Genomic DNA, 13,208 nt, shown 5'->3' on the forward strand with positions numbered 1-13,208 from the left:
TCTTTTTGGAAAGTTAATCACATAATGCTTGTTAAATATCTCTTTGTGGATTCATTTGTTGTGGCCTTCAAATAATTTTTATGGCTCTTCATTACCCAGTGTTCTTAAAATAAAAAAAAATATCAGACTGTAGGCAGGATGCTGTTAATTTGACCCAACCACAGTTATATTTACTGTAAATGCATCTCCTTTCTCTATTGACTGTGATCTGAGGATCATTTAGCTCTTTTGCTTCAGCATTGCGTTACTGGCTAAGGATGAACTACTCATTTGCTCAGACCTGTGACCCTTTCCCAGGGTTTGAGCCTCTGTCTTGTGGGGGTGGCTGGTAACCCTTGGTCAGAACACCTTGCACTGGGCAGTAGGAAAAGGTGCTTCAGCTGAATGGGCTCAGCTTGCAAAGTGATTTGGATCACTCAGTCCTGTCCTAGTCCTAGATTCTCCAAGTCAGATCAACCAGATGTTTTTCAACTGCTATCTTACTTGCATTATTGCATCACATAGAGAAGGCATTGAATGACATCAGGTCTGATGCTGATTCGTTTGTGCCATCAGAGGAGTGTTTGGGTCTCTGGAGATCTCCAGGCCAGCCAACTCAAAGCCAGACTCTCAGCAACACTGAGTCAATCATGTTGGCTGTGGCTTTCTCTGGCTAAATCTAGAAAATTCTTTGGAATGGGAATTATTCCATGTCTCTGCAGGTACTCCTCCCTTAGCGGAGAAGTTTTTTCTAATACTCAGTCCTTGTGGTCCAAAGCAATGGCACGTGGCTCTTGTCCCTTGTTGCACTGTCTGCTGTTGCCGAGAAGGGTTCAAGTACATCTTTTGCATAGCTGAAGGCCGCTGTTAGATTGCCGCATTGCCTCCTCTTTGACAGACTGAGGAAGGTCATCTTCTCAGTGTCATTGTGTAGATCAAGCCCCTCACCGCTTGCTAGCCATTTCTTGGACCCTCACCAGTTTTTCAACATCCCTCTTGAATGGGGGAGCCCCAGACTGGTGCAGGCTCATCAGCGTTGAGTAGAGAGGCATGATACACTCCCTCAATCTGCTGACCATGCTGCTTCTGATGTGACCCAGGATGCGATTTGCTTTTCTCACTGTGAGCACGTGTTCTTGGCTCATACTCAACCTGGTGTGTGCCTTGACCCCAAGCTCTTCTCTGGGAGGCTGCTCTCAGCCAGCAGCTTCCCAGCTGGCACCGTCGCACGGGTGTCCTTAAGCTCAAACACAGACGGCTGTGTGTCTCCATACTGAGCTTCATGAGGTTTCCCACCACCCAGTCAGAGTTAATCATGGTACTTGTGCAGCAGAGCCCTGCTGTTTGGCACATCCACCTGCCCCCTTTGCTGGGGGTGCACCCTGCCATTACACAGGTGCTTGATGAAGATGGCATGGTGTTAGCCCAGTATTGATCTGTGGGCTTCTGCTCATTGCTAGCTGATGGCTGGTTATTGAGCCATTGATCGCTGCCCTCAGCCTGGTGCTGCAGGCAGTTTCTGCTCATCTTTGCTCTGTGTGTCCAGCCCGTGCTTCCTCAGTCCGGCCATTGTGTGAGGCAGTCGGATTGATGGTGGATTGTCTGCCATGACAAATCCATACTGACAGCTCCTGGTCACCCGCTCGTTCCTCATGTGTTTGGAAATGGCCTCCAAAAGGATGCGCTCCATGGTCCTTGCTGGGGAGGAGCTGGCTGGCCTGGCATTTCTGGCGATTGCTGCCTTGCGTGTCTTGGAGATGGGCATGGCAACAGCATTGTCCAACTCTCTGGAGCTTCTCCTCATCACCGGGATGGCTCCAGAGCGTCACTAGAGATCCTTTTACCTGTTAGTGTGAAGTTGCTCTGGCTGTTTTCTGAGACTAGTAATTTAGCGGGTTCTTGCTGCATTTATCATTAGTGACTTTGCAAAGTGTTAATTTGTAACAGAAATATTGTTTTGTTACACATTTGTCTCTGTGTTTACTCTTTATGAGTATTTCAGTCTGCTCCTTTAATGAAATCGATGTGAGGACTGAAGGACGATGTCTGCTCTTGTATCTGCTGCCGTGATTTGGCTGTGCCTGCCCACAGGAGCTCTGTGAAGGTACCTTATTTTGCAAAGCTGCTTCCTGTTGTACTTAGCATTGTTGAAAAAATTTTTCCTGAAGTCTTTGGCTTCCTATACCAATTTTTGATACTTCCTGCATTCAAGATCTTATTGACATCTGTTTCCTCCTCTTTTTTTCATATTTCTTACCCTTTTTTTGGTTATTTCGGATGTTAATAACCTCTAAGCTAGTTCAGGCCTTTTAGCCAAATTGTCCTCTTTATTTTATTTATAGAGTGTTGGCTTTTTGGCTATCCAGTAAATTATCATGAAAATGTAAAAAAGCTAAACAACAACAAAACTCCCAAACAAATGAAAAACCGAGCCAAGCCCCACAGTGCCAAACCCCATTGTCCCAGCTTTACATTCTCCCACAAGTACTTTTGTTATCCAAGAGGACCAGGAGTGAGGAGGTGCTTGCTTGCTGCAGGAGGTGTTGCTGCAGGGCGTGCAGGACCAGGTTCCCGGCCTGGTGCAGGGGGTGTTCCGTGAAGGGTGCTCCATGCTGGGGCTGCCCGGCCCTGCGCCGAAGGCAGCCGTGGCTGCAGTCTCGCTCTCAGCCCCCTTGCCCAGACAGAGGGGCCTGCAGAGCTGAGGAGCAGCTCCCATCTGCCCTGGTCACTGGGCTGGGCTGGAAGAGATGCTGGCTGGGCTCTGGCTTTGGCAGCCCACGTGGAGGTCCACGGGCTATGCCTGAGCTGGAGCTGTTGGCTCTGTTTCCAACAGCCCCCCAGTCCTGGGCAGCACCTGGCAGCCCTCAGAAAGCCCGTTGCATCTGCTGTTGCCAACTGTTCTCTGCGTTATGTGGGAAGAAGCTGCTTGTGTGCCCATGGCCCCGGTTCCGCTGCCAGTGACAGGGTGTAGGAAGGGGTCGTCACCACACCACTTCCTCCTTCGCACGGTTTGTCAGTGAGCAAAGCCCCTGTCGCTGCTTTCCTCTTTGGGTGGTGGGTTGTACTGCTGCTCCTGCCACTGTCTTGGGCTGTCTGCGTGCCTGGGGCTGTCCCACTGCTGGCAGCGACGGGTCTGCCAGGCTCCTCGGCAGCGCTGGCCCCAGCTCGCGTCCCTCCTCTCCTTGAGCTAATTCTGCTGGTCCCAAACCACAGTGGTGGGTGCCGGATTTAAGTGGCACACTAAAATAAATGCCCAGTTAATGAGATTTTGGGTTACTTTATTGCTGAAGTAGGTGGTGTGTGGTTTCCTCCAGCCAAAGACGGTGGCAGTGGTTGGAGGGACTGGGCATGTGAGGTCCCCTCTGTCCCAGTACCTTTGTGCTGCCAGCTACCTGGGCTGGGGAAGGTGGTGTGGGCAGGCCAAGGAGCGGGTGGGTGGCATGTGGGGCACAGGGTGGGTGGCCATGGTAGCATGCCCTGGGAGCCAACGCAGGGTGGCTGTTGCGGTCAGGCTGAGGGCTCGTCCAACCCGTGGCTTCATTCCTGGCGTGGGGGCAGATGATGGGGACCGCAGCAGGGACACTGGAACAGGTGTCGCACATCAGGCATGGCACCCCTGGTCAGCATCCCTGGAGCACCACTGGTGGCCTGGGGGACCTCCTGCCCAGGTCGCTGCTCTGCACTGCACTGGGGCCCTTGGGGAACCGCTGTCAGCGGAATGGTGCGGCAGGGAGGAAACCTGCACCTGGAGCTGCCGTGGCAGCATCTGCTGGCCAGCCAGCATCCATCCGTCCTGCAGCGCTGTGTCCAAGGGTGAGTCAGCCCGTCTCCACGCTGGGTGACTCAGCTGGCAGACTCCCACAGGCAGTGCTGCCTGTGCCTGACTCACTGCCGCTGCCAGGCACCCGCCGCCTGCTCCCCTCCACCAGCTGAGGCGGTGTCAGCCCCGGCTGGCCAGATGAGGGGGAGAGAAGGGGTGGGAGAGGAGGATGGGCAGGCTGCAGGCAGCAGAGGAAAGGACAGAGTGAGGAGCCGTATGCAAGGCAGCCTGATGGCTTGGCTGATGAACCCTTGGGGTGGGGAGGATGTGCTGGGGTATGTACCCCAGGGGTAGTTTGATCTTGCAGTGTCCTGACAGCGTCTCCTCTCCATCAGCACCCCAGTCCCATCTGCAGTGGCTTTGTGGAGAAGCAGGCTGGGTCTCCTGCATGACGTGAGAAGCTCAGGTGACTGCAGGGTTCAGGATGCTCAAGGGCTCTGTGTGGGGAGCAGCAGGCATGGACCAGGGGCCAGAGAGGCTCTTCCCTGCCCGTTCTTGTCATTACAGGCAGTCTTGGGTTGGCAGGCCTGTAACTGTGCCCTGGGGAATTCTCTTCAGAGGCTGAAGGAGAGTCTGGCCTAAACCACACCCAGCTTTCATGGTCTATCAGCTGGAGACGTAGTTTTCAGCCATGCTTATGTGTCTTTATGATGGAGCTTTGCTGACACGAGGGTGGAGATGGCTCATGTGAGCCCTCACTGGAGCAGGGCGGCCTTGCCACGTCCCACAGACTCAGCTGCAGAAGATTACTTCCCTCCATCTTCTCCAATTTTGAGCTTTCCGTCTCTGAGCAAGGTTAAGGTTTCTGTGGGTGAGAAGTTGGTTTCCTAGAGGAAAACAGAAACTAGACAATGTTGCTGTCCTGACCTGGCAGGAAGGGCTTAAGGAGTGTGGTTATAATCACGGCAGGAATTTGGCTGATGGTCAGGTTTCCAGTGCCTTCCAGGCATGGGCAAGGCAGCAGATAGTATGTGCTATTGCTCTCAGTTAGCATGTTACCCACTGTCTGCCTGTTTGTGTGGCGACATGTGATCGGAACTGGGCTGAGCAATTTTCGTCCTTGGACTTGGGTGTAATGGCCAAGAAGAGAAAGACTCGTGCAAGACTCCCTGGACCCATTACGAATGGTCATGCCAATCACAGCGATGCCAATGCATCAGAGCACCAAGAGAAGATTTTAGGGCAGTAACCCCTCAAGGCGGACCCCTGGCTGGGCAGAAGACAGAGGTGCAGCTCTTTTCTCTCGTGGGAGATGCCTCTGTGTTACCTGAGTGTTTCCTGGGTGTAGGTAGCTCCCCTGATCTAGCTCAACAGCCTTGATGATGCTGCCAGTATCATAGCTTGAGTTGAGTTTTGCAGACCCAAGGTACTTGTTTCAGAAGGCTTGTGATGCTGCCTAGCTCCTTCTCAGCTTTGTTTTCAGGAAAGGCTCGTGGTGCAGGTGGAGTGACAACTGTAGGGTTGGACAGGGTAACCCTCAGCTGGCGATGGTAATTAGCACCTTGGCTTCACACCACTCTTTGTGTTGACCATGACAGTTGCAGTGCTTTGCTGTGTCAGGTGAAAGAGGAGCCATTAGCATCTCTTTGTGCTGGCTGATACTCATATTAGTGCCTGAAGCCACCCAGTAACTCGCTGAACGACTCAAAAGTACACAAAGCCTTTTCCTTCTGCTGAAACATCAGGGAAGCCCTGGTCAGCAGGACCACTGCATGTCGGGGGTCACGGGGGTCAGTTACCAGTGCACAAGCAGGTGATGGGGTCAGTCCCCACCAGTCAGGAACTTCCATTTCCTCATATACTGATGCAAGGTAAGCCCTCTGGGAGCCTGACTGACTGGTAAGTGAAACGAGAGTAACTGCTGACGGGATGGCCCCGCTCTCAGTGGCACAACCCGAGTGTGGCCAGGCACGGTGCTGGTGCCGGAGAGCGGCTCAGCTGCATTGCTGCTGTGCAGCTGTCGGTGTGGGGAAGCGCCGTCTCCTCTCCTGGCGTTGGAGATGGGAGTGCTGACAGGTTTAACAGTTAAACACCCAACATTGGTAATTTTCTTTAAACTGAAGTCCCTAATTCTGCTGTTTCCATGGAAATAGAACGATCTTGTGATTAAGATGTAAGGCTGGGGCGGCAAGCACTGCAGTCCTTCGGAGCTGCAGGCCCTTGCTTCGTTCCCAGCATTGCTGCTCCGAGGTGTGGTGTGTCTGTCTACCTGGACTGCGAGGGGAGGCGCAGACCTGCCCTTGCGCAGAAATGTGGATACCTGCTTTCAGAAAGGTGGTCCAGAAAACCCTGCCTAGATCTCGAGGATCCTGACAGAAACATCTTCAGGTGCCTCAAATGATGGTGTTGCTCATGCTGTGTCAGCTGAGCAGGCTGTCACTGAAGGAGGTGTGGGATCTGGAAGTTGGAGGAGTCGTCTAACTCTGCATTGGGTGGCTGTGGTGGGGGTGACACCACCTGAGTCAGTTCTCCCAGGCTCCTCCGCAGTCAGTCTCTGCCTGCAGTAGGAGCGCAAAGTAGGTTGGATGACTTGTGCACTAAAAGTGCTTATTTTTCTCCGTTGACTGTAGGAGAGCTGAGGGTGACGAGATCAGATGTAGGTATCTAAAACACAGATGGCTTTGAGTTCAGCTTGAAAAGAGGAGGAGGAAAATATGTGATGGGACCCACTTTTTTTATGGTGGCTTACTGAGCAGGGTGTCAGTGCAGAAGAGGCACTTGGGCCAGTGGGGTTCAGCAGAGCATCTCCCTGCAGAGCTGCCCCATGGAAACCAGCATCTCCTGAGCAGACCCATTCACAGGTGGCTCAGAGAGCTGGTACTTTCAGCCCACCTCTCCCTGGTCCACCAGCTGCGTTGCCTTGCCTAGTGCCCTGGCCTTGGCCTTTCTCCTGTTTTTGTAGTGCTTTGGCTGACATGGAGTGAAATCTCGCAGCCACCGTTGTCTCCTGTGGGTGGAGGTGGATTCAGTCCCATGAAACACAAATCACGGTGATTCTGCTGGTCTGTTTGCTTTGTTGAGAGAGCTTTACTGCGGGGCTTGCAGATTAAGCTGTAGCATCTTGCTGACTTCAGAAGACCGTGTCGTGGTGGAAGGTCAGAAGGGAAGAGGGTCCCATTCCTTCCTGGGACTTGCCTCATTGTCTTTTAGGCACAGAGACCTCACACAAATGTAAGAAGTGTAGCTTCTGTGTAAACTGTCCCACGTAAACTCTCGGTTCCTTAATTAGTTTGTATGTCTACCTTTACTGGCTTTCCTGTAAGCCATGGCAGTTTTAAGCTGGTACAGTATTCTGTGCGTCATACAATGTAAGAAAGTTATTAAACAAATACCTCATTAACTTTCAACTCATCCCAGGCATTATGTAAAATGGTAGATGATTTATAGTCCAATAGAAAGTGCATTTGAGTTTGGCCATGTTTAGATTGTGCAACATCCCAATCGTTGTGTTAGTCTGGGAGAAACGCTCTGCAGTACCCTGCTACGCAGGCTTTTAGCGCGAGTTGGAACTTACCTCACGGATGTGGAAGGGAGGGCTAATGTTTTTATGGCTTTGACAAGGCCATCACCAGGTACTGTATGTAGTTTGATGTATATAATTTTTTTTATTGTTTAAAAAAATGTGAGTAGTTACAAAAAGAGTCAAAAAAACATTTAAGATTTGTGGAAAAGGTATTTCAAAGCAATCATGTCAGTTTAGAAGCTGGAAGCAGAATGTGACCCGCTGGGCAGAGCCCAAAGCTATGCAGATGCAACTTTGAAGTACTCGTCTACATCAGAGAGCATCTAACCATTGGAATAACTTTGCTAGAGATGCAGTAAATACCTGCAGGGCCTCAAATCAAAGCCCGGTGTTTCTTTGCAGATAAAAGTCCACGGTAGTTCAAGTATAAGAGGTGATTTTGGTGCTGAATTTGAGTGGGGTTTTTCTAACCTGTGCTGTGCAGCAAGTGCCACTAAATGGCACAGGGATGATTGCTGCTGTTCTCATAATCTGTTATCAGTGACAAAATATACAGGATTCAATAGGAGCCCTCGATCTCAGCTGAAGAGCCTGACTGCATGTGTAATACAACTGGTCACATTCAAATAAACTTAAGCAATGGCAATAAAATTATGAGCCGAGCACTCAAAACCTGAGAAGTGCTAAAGTCAAAAGTGCCTTTGTATTTCTTTGTATTTTGAAATTCTTTTCTTAGGCTGTCAGTGAGGGAGCTATCTAGCAGATCAAGATAGGAACTGTTCTGCTGCAGCCCGTATCTTGGTGTAGCCCAACCAAAAGTTTAGGCTCTTGTGCATCTTCAGCTTGAGTTGTTGATGTGTGGAAGCCAAAGGCAGGGCTGCCTCCCTGCTGTGTTGGTTCCTTCTCTGTTAGTTTGAATCGAGCGCAAGGGGTCTGGTCTCTTGCATCCAGCAGCATGACCTGAGATGTGTGAACAGCAGCTCTTGAAGAGGGTGTCCCCGCCCGCTGGCCCAGGTTTGGTTGGATGCACATTTACAGACAGCAAAAGTAGTCCCCTTGAACGAAGGATGACCCCGGGCCAGCCACTTGGTGCCAGCTCTGAACTATGGAGGTCGATTAGCTCTTCAGATAACTCAGTCAAAGCTGGAAAAATGTACAACTTTGGCAAAGCTACCTTATTTTTCCCTAACCTCATTTTTGGAAATGTCTGAATTGCTTTTGCTGAAACTTCTAAAAATACCAGTCTAATGCAGAGAGCAAGCATGGAAAATTTCAGCTTGAATAGGTAGTTTGGCAAAGTTTGAAGGCCCTGATTCTCAGCTGCTGCAGTGACTGTTTGACAACCCAAAGCACAGATACTGCCAGCAGCTCTGCTTGCACAGGCAGAGGCCGGCAGGGGAGAGGAGAGACGAGCCCGCTCTTCATGCCAAAGGGGCTCCGTGGGTGGCTCAGCCTATTGCCCTGGCCTCTGCTGCCTGTGCCCAGGGGGCCAGGGCGCCAGCTGGGCTGTGGGCCGTTTGTTTTCCCAGCGTGGAGCCATTTGCCTGTCATGGATTTCCTGAGCCCAAAGCAGCATCTCCGTGTTTCTGTAGCCTTGCACAGAGCTTTCATCCTTGAATTTGCCTAATCATCTTCTGAGAGCGTGTTAGCTTAGCATCACTGCATCCCTTGACAAGGCATTTTACAGCTTAGTGATGTTTTATATGAAGAGATCTCTTTCTGTTTTGAACCTGCCTTCTGATTAATTGGATTTGATGTCCCCTAGTTTGTGTTTTGAAAGAAACAGTGAACAAATTGTTCCCTGGTGGCCTTCTCCTTTTTTCTGACTTGGAAGACTTGATTCCCCCTCTGCCATCTTCATTTTCGTGTACAGAAGCTGTTCTGTCCTTTTGATTATCTCCTGCCCTTCTTGGTACCTTTTCTAGTTCCCTTCTATCTGTTCTTGAGATCTGGGTCAGAAGCGCCAGGGAGGGTGAGGAGCGGCACTTGAGCAATGCACAGCCTTCAACTGCAGGCACGCCGTGGATCAGGGCAAGAGCGTCATGATGTTCCCTGTTCTGTTCTTCATCCTTTTCTTAGTAATTGCTAGTACTCTGTTTGCTCTCTGATTGCTGTGGAGTAGCAAACTGATGTTTTCATAGAGTGGTTTAGAATAACCTCAAGATTTCATTTGAGTGGTTAAGAAGAAGTTGGAGCTCATTATTCTGTATGTAAAATAAGAATGATATTGTTTCTGAGCATGCCACTTTACATTGATCTAGATATCAATTCTGTCACCCAGTTACTCAGGATTTTAAGATCCTTTCACAAAGCTTTGTCTTCATTTCTGCTATCCTGACTAATGCTTTGGAGCTGATCTGTTTGGTTTTTTTTGTTTTGTTTGTTTTGTTCTTACTGTGCTTGCCTGCAAACACTGCGCTTGTTCTAGCACCTTCCTCCTCCTGAAGCGCTGGGGCTGCCACAGCCTGAGCTGCAGCAGAATGAGGACGTGCTGCCTGCGGAGAGACTCGTTCTGTCCGGCCGGCTGAGCAGAGGTTTCTCTGTGAACCCAAGTCTCTTGTCTGAGCTTGATTTAATTTATTCTTTCTCTGAAGTTCCTTTCAACCAGCTGGCTGTTCCTCTGTGTGTTGGAGGCCTAGGCAGGCTCTCTGTTTGCAGTCCTTCCAGTGGCGTGCCGCGGTGCAGTATGCATTGCTGTGGCACGCTGTGCCGTGGGACCTGCAGCTGGCTCCCACTGTGGGCTGGACCCCCATCCTGGGAGCTGCTGCTGCCACCACAGCCATTCCTTTCCAGCAGCTTTTATGTTCCCTCTCCAAGAACTGTGCAGCAGCCTCCTTTCAGTGCAGTTGTACCCCGAGGAGAGAAGGTCCTGGGGATCATGCCGTGGTCCCAGGGAGCATGCTGTGGTCTCCAGCGTTGCTGTTCCCCAGTGCAAGTGGTGCAGCGAGGTTTTGGTAGCGGAGGCCCAGGGAGAGCTGAGCAGCGCTGGCACATGGCTCCCTGCAGAAAATCGCTCCTGCTTTCAGGACTTGCCAGCCTGCACCAGAGCCTGTGGTGCAGCTCACTGGCTCAGGGAGGATTTGTGGTTTGGCCAGGGAGACCTTGGACGTCAAAGATGTTTAAAGGTGGAGTGAGTGTTGTAGTTGTGTGTGTATTTTCTCTGATGACTTCAGTACAGGGGAAAGGAGGTTACGAGCACAGGAACCCAGACCTGCCTTCCTAAGTGCTTCAGTACCTGGAGCTCCCGAGTTTTGCAGTAAGCTCTCCAGGCAGCGGAGAGCCAGCATGCTCACTCAGTCATTGCCTGTAGCGTTGGAAAGCTGGAATGAAGCTGTGGGCAAATGCAGATGGTTGAAGGGACTCTGCTCTTGAAGCATGGCTCCCTATGGCCCCTGAGCAGCCCAGCAATATTTAATGCGATGCCAGCTCTTCCTCGATATCTACATTAGTCTGACTGCCCATTCAAAGATAGGTCAGGGCTCAGTCTACCTCAAGGACCCTGGTAGGTGATGAGGAGCCAAAAGCAGCTTTTCTCTAGGCTGATCAAGGCCCCCGTTCCCTCAGCTTTTCTTCCAGGGTGAGCGCCCCCACCCTGGACATCCCTATTCCCTCCACGAAACCTCCCCACATGCTGTCCAGAAGCATGTTGTGTGTGGAGTGGTGAGAGCACTCGCTCCCTGGTAGCGCTCTCCTTCCAGCCTTGATGGCTCAGTGCTGTTCCTTCCCACTTTGTCCACAGCACAGCACCAACAGAAACAAGAGATATAAACAGGTAGGTGGTGGTGTGAACCGTTGTTGCGTTTGTTTGGTGCTCATGCCAGACAATATTCTGGTGCTCTGATCACACCATGATTTTAGACGTGAGCTGCGTCACACAGTGAATGCCAAAGTTACCAGGTCTGGTGTCATGGTGTTACCAATGGTACCAGTCTGGCCCTAGCCTTGGGCATCCCTGGGGGAGATTCTCAGCAGTGTTTCTTGCTACACCTCCACCAAAGCAATCTCTTGGGAGCCATCCTAGCCCCTTCCTCGCTACTGGCTTGTCTGAAGATGGGAAAGGAGGGCAGGACACTTCCCTTCCCCTTACAGCCCTCCGTAACTGCCTGAATCTTTCTCCCAGAAGCGTTGAGTAGTGACTTGATGCTCTTTCTGGTAATGGTGTTTGTGTGACTCTCACCTGTTACTATTTGTTTTAGAAGGGTTGATGTCGCAAAGCCAAAAAAAAAAAAAAAAAAAAAGAGCCGAAGTACTTGGGAGAAGGAACATAAATAGAAATTACAAGCAATAATTACGCATTTCTAAAGAATGTCTTGTTTGTGCCCAGAACACCCAAACCCCACAATTAATGAAAAAGGCTGCACTATTTCAAAATTCAGCCTGGGATACAAAAGAGGTGGTACATCTGTCATACCATGGATTGTTAAAAGAAGTTGATATTATGGAACGTAAACCAAGACTGAAAGTGAGCAGATGGAAGGAGTAAGATACAAGCAGCAGTCTGTATCCAGCTTGGTTAGTGACTATCAGGAATTACGAGGTTTATTAGGAACAGGGATGTTTTTTAACTATGGTATTGGTCTATGGCTGGCTAACAAGCATGGAATGTCGGTAGCCATGCGGTATAAGCATTTCTGTCCTGTGCCTGGAGAGGTGAAGTACTTTCCCTTGAATGGTTGTTCAGTCTTGACCAGCAGCTACCAGAACCAAGCATGTTAAGATTGCCAGCTGTGGGTAGCTTGTGCCCAGAGCCGTGGGGAGCTGGCTGCGGAGCTCTCTAATTGCTGGCCTCTTGGTGGCTCCCGACGATAGGATGGCTGTGACTGGAGCAGGCTAACGCTCTGCCAGCCTGTAACAGGATAAATGGGATGACTCAGGTATTTATGATACAGTTAGCTTGATACTGATCCCTGGGAAAGCAGCGGAGTGGCTGACATAATCTGAATTAATGAAGAATTAAAGGAGGTGAAATGAGTGCCAAGTAACACGTTTGATGGGATCTGTTTTATGTAACACTGATAACCACACCTGAGCAGAGTGATTAGGTACAGGTGTTAAGGATTCAATATGTTTAGACTTCTTTATGATACTTGGTTTAGGACAGAGTGACCTTCTGATGAAGGAACTAGAAGAGCCTGTGGTCAACATGAAACGTGTAAAATGAAGTAAGAATTAGGACCTCAAAATGTTGTTGTAAATAAAAACAGTATTTGAGCAGCTGGATTTGTGGTGGGTTTTGTGGGATCTGTTCTTCACCTTGTAGCATTTAGCATTTGTATCAATTACTGGGAAAAAAATAATCAAGAATGGTGATTGAATTAATAAAGATTACGTAAAGTGACAAAAGCAGGAGGAATCCAAGCAGTGATGTGGGCAAGTCTTTGACAGTGGGGGGTGAGGGACTGTGCCTGGAGAGCCAGGGACTGGGAAGACTTGAACTATGCTCTTTTCTTAGTGGAAAATGAGTTTCCGGTGCAGTGCCAAGGACAGCAGGGGTAGTGTGGATTCTGTGTGTGCAGGTGTGGTTTTCTATAGGGAATGTGGTGGGAGAGGAGGCTGGGTGCCGGGATGATCCTTGCTGGGAAGGTGCCTGCTTCTGCTGTGCCTGTACCAGAAGAAAAGCATTGGGAGATCAGGGAGGATTCAAAAAAACGTGTAAATGAGTGTCCAGACTGTGGGATGTCCTCGTAGGAGGGGCCCTGAGTAGCCCTGCTGTATCACAGGGACTGTTCAGAGGTTATTTGGTTGGTCAGGTATCTTTAAGGGAGCAAGGTTTTGATGGCTGTCCCTTCATGTTGCAGACAAAAGGGTGATTAGAGGCTGAAGCTGAAAGGTGCCATCTGTAAGGCAGGCACGAGTTTTGGAGAGGTGAGGGCAGTAATTCAGGGGTGAGGAGGATGTACGAAGGTCACATCTCTGGCCCCTGGGGCAGGGTGGTGCGTGATGAGT

The 13,208-nt window shown here is 50.2% G+C and overlaps 1 protein-coding gene across 2 annotated transcripts in view; it reads left to right on the forward strand.

The window, feature by feature from the left end:
* AGAP3 (ArfGAP with GTPase domain, ankyrin repeat and PH domain 3) overlaps positions 1–13,208 on the forward strand; it is a 148,306-nt gene that overhangs the window by 14,576 nt on the left and 120,522 nt on the right. The gene's annotated exons all lie outside the window — the stretch shown is intronic.

This window comes from Falco peregrinus, chromosome 5 (genome assembly GCF_023634155.1).
Source record: "Falco peregrinus isolate bFalPer1 chromosome 5, bFalPer1.pri, whole genome shotgun sequence".
NCBI lineage: Eukaryota > Metazoa > Chordata > Aves > Falconiformes > Falconidae > Falco > Falco peregrinus.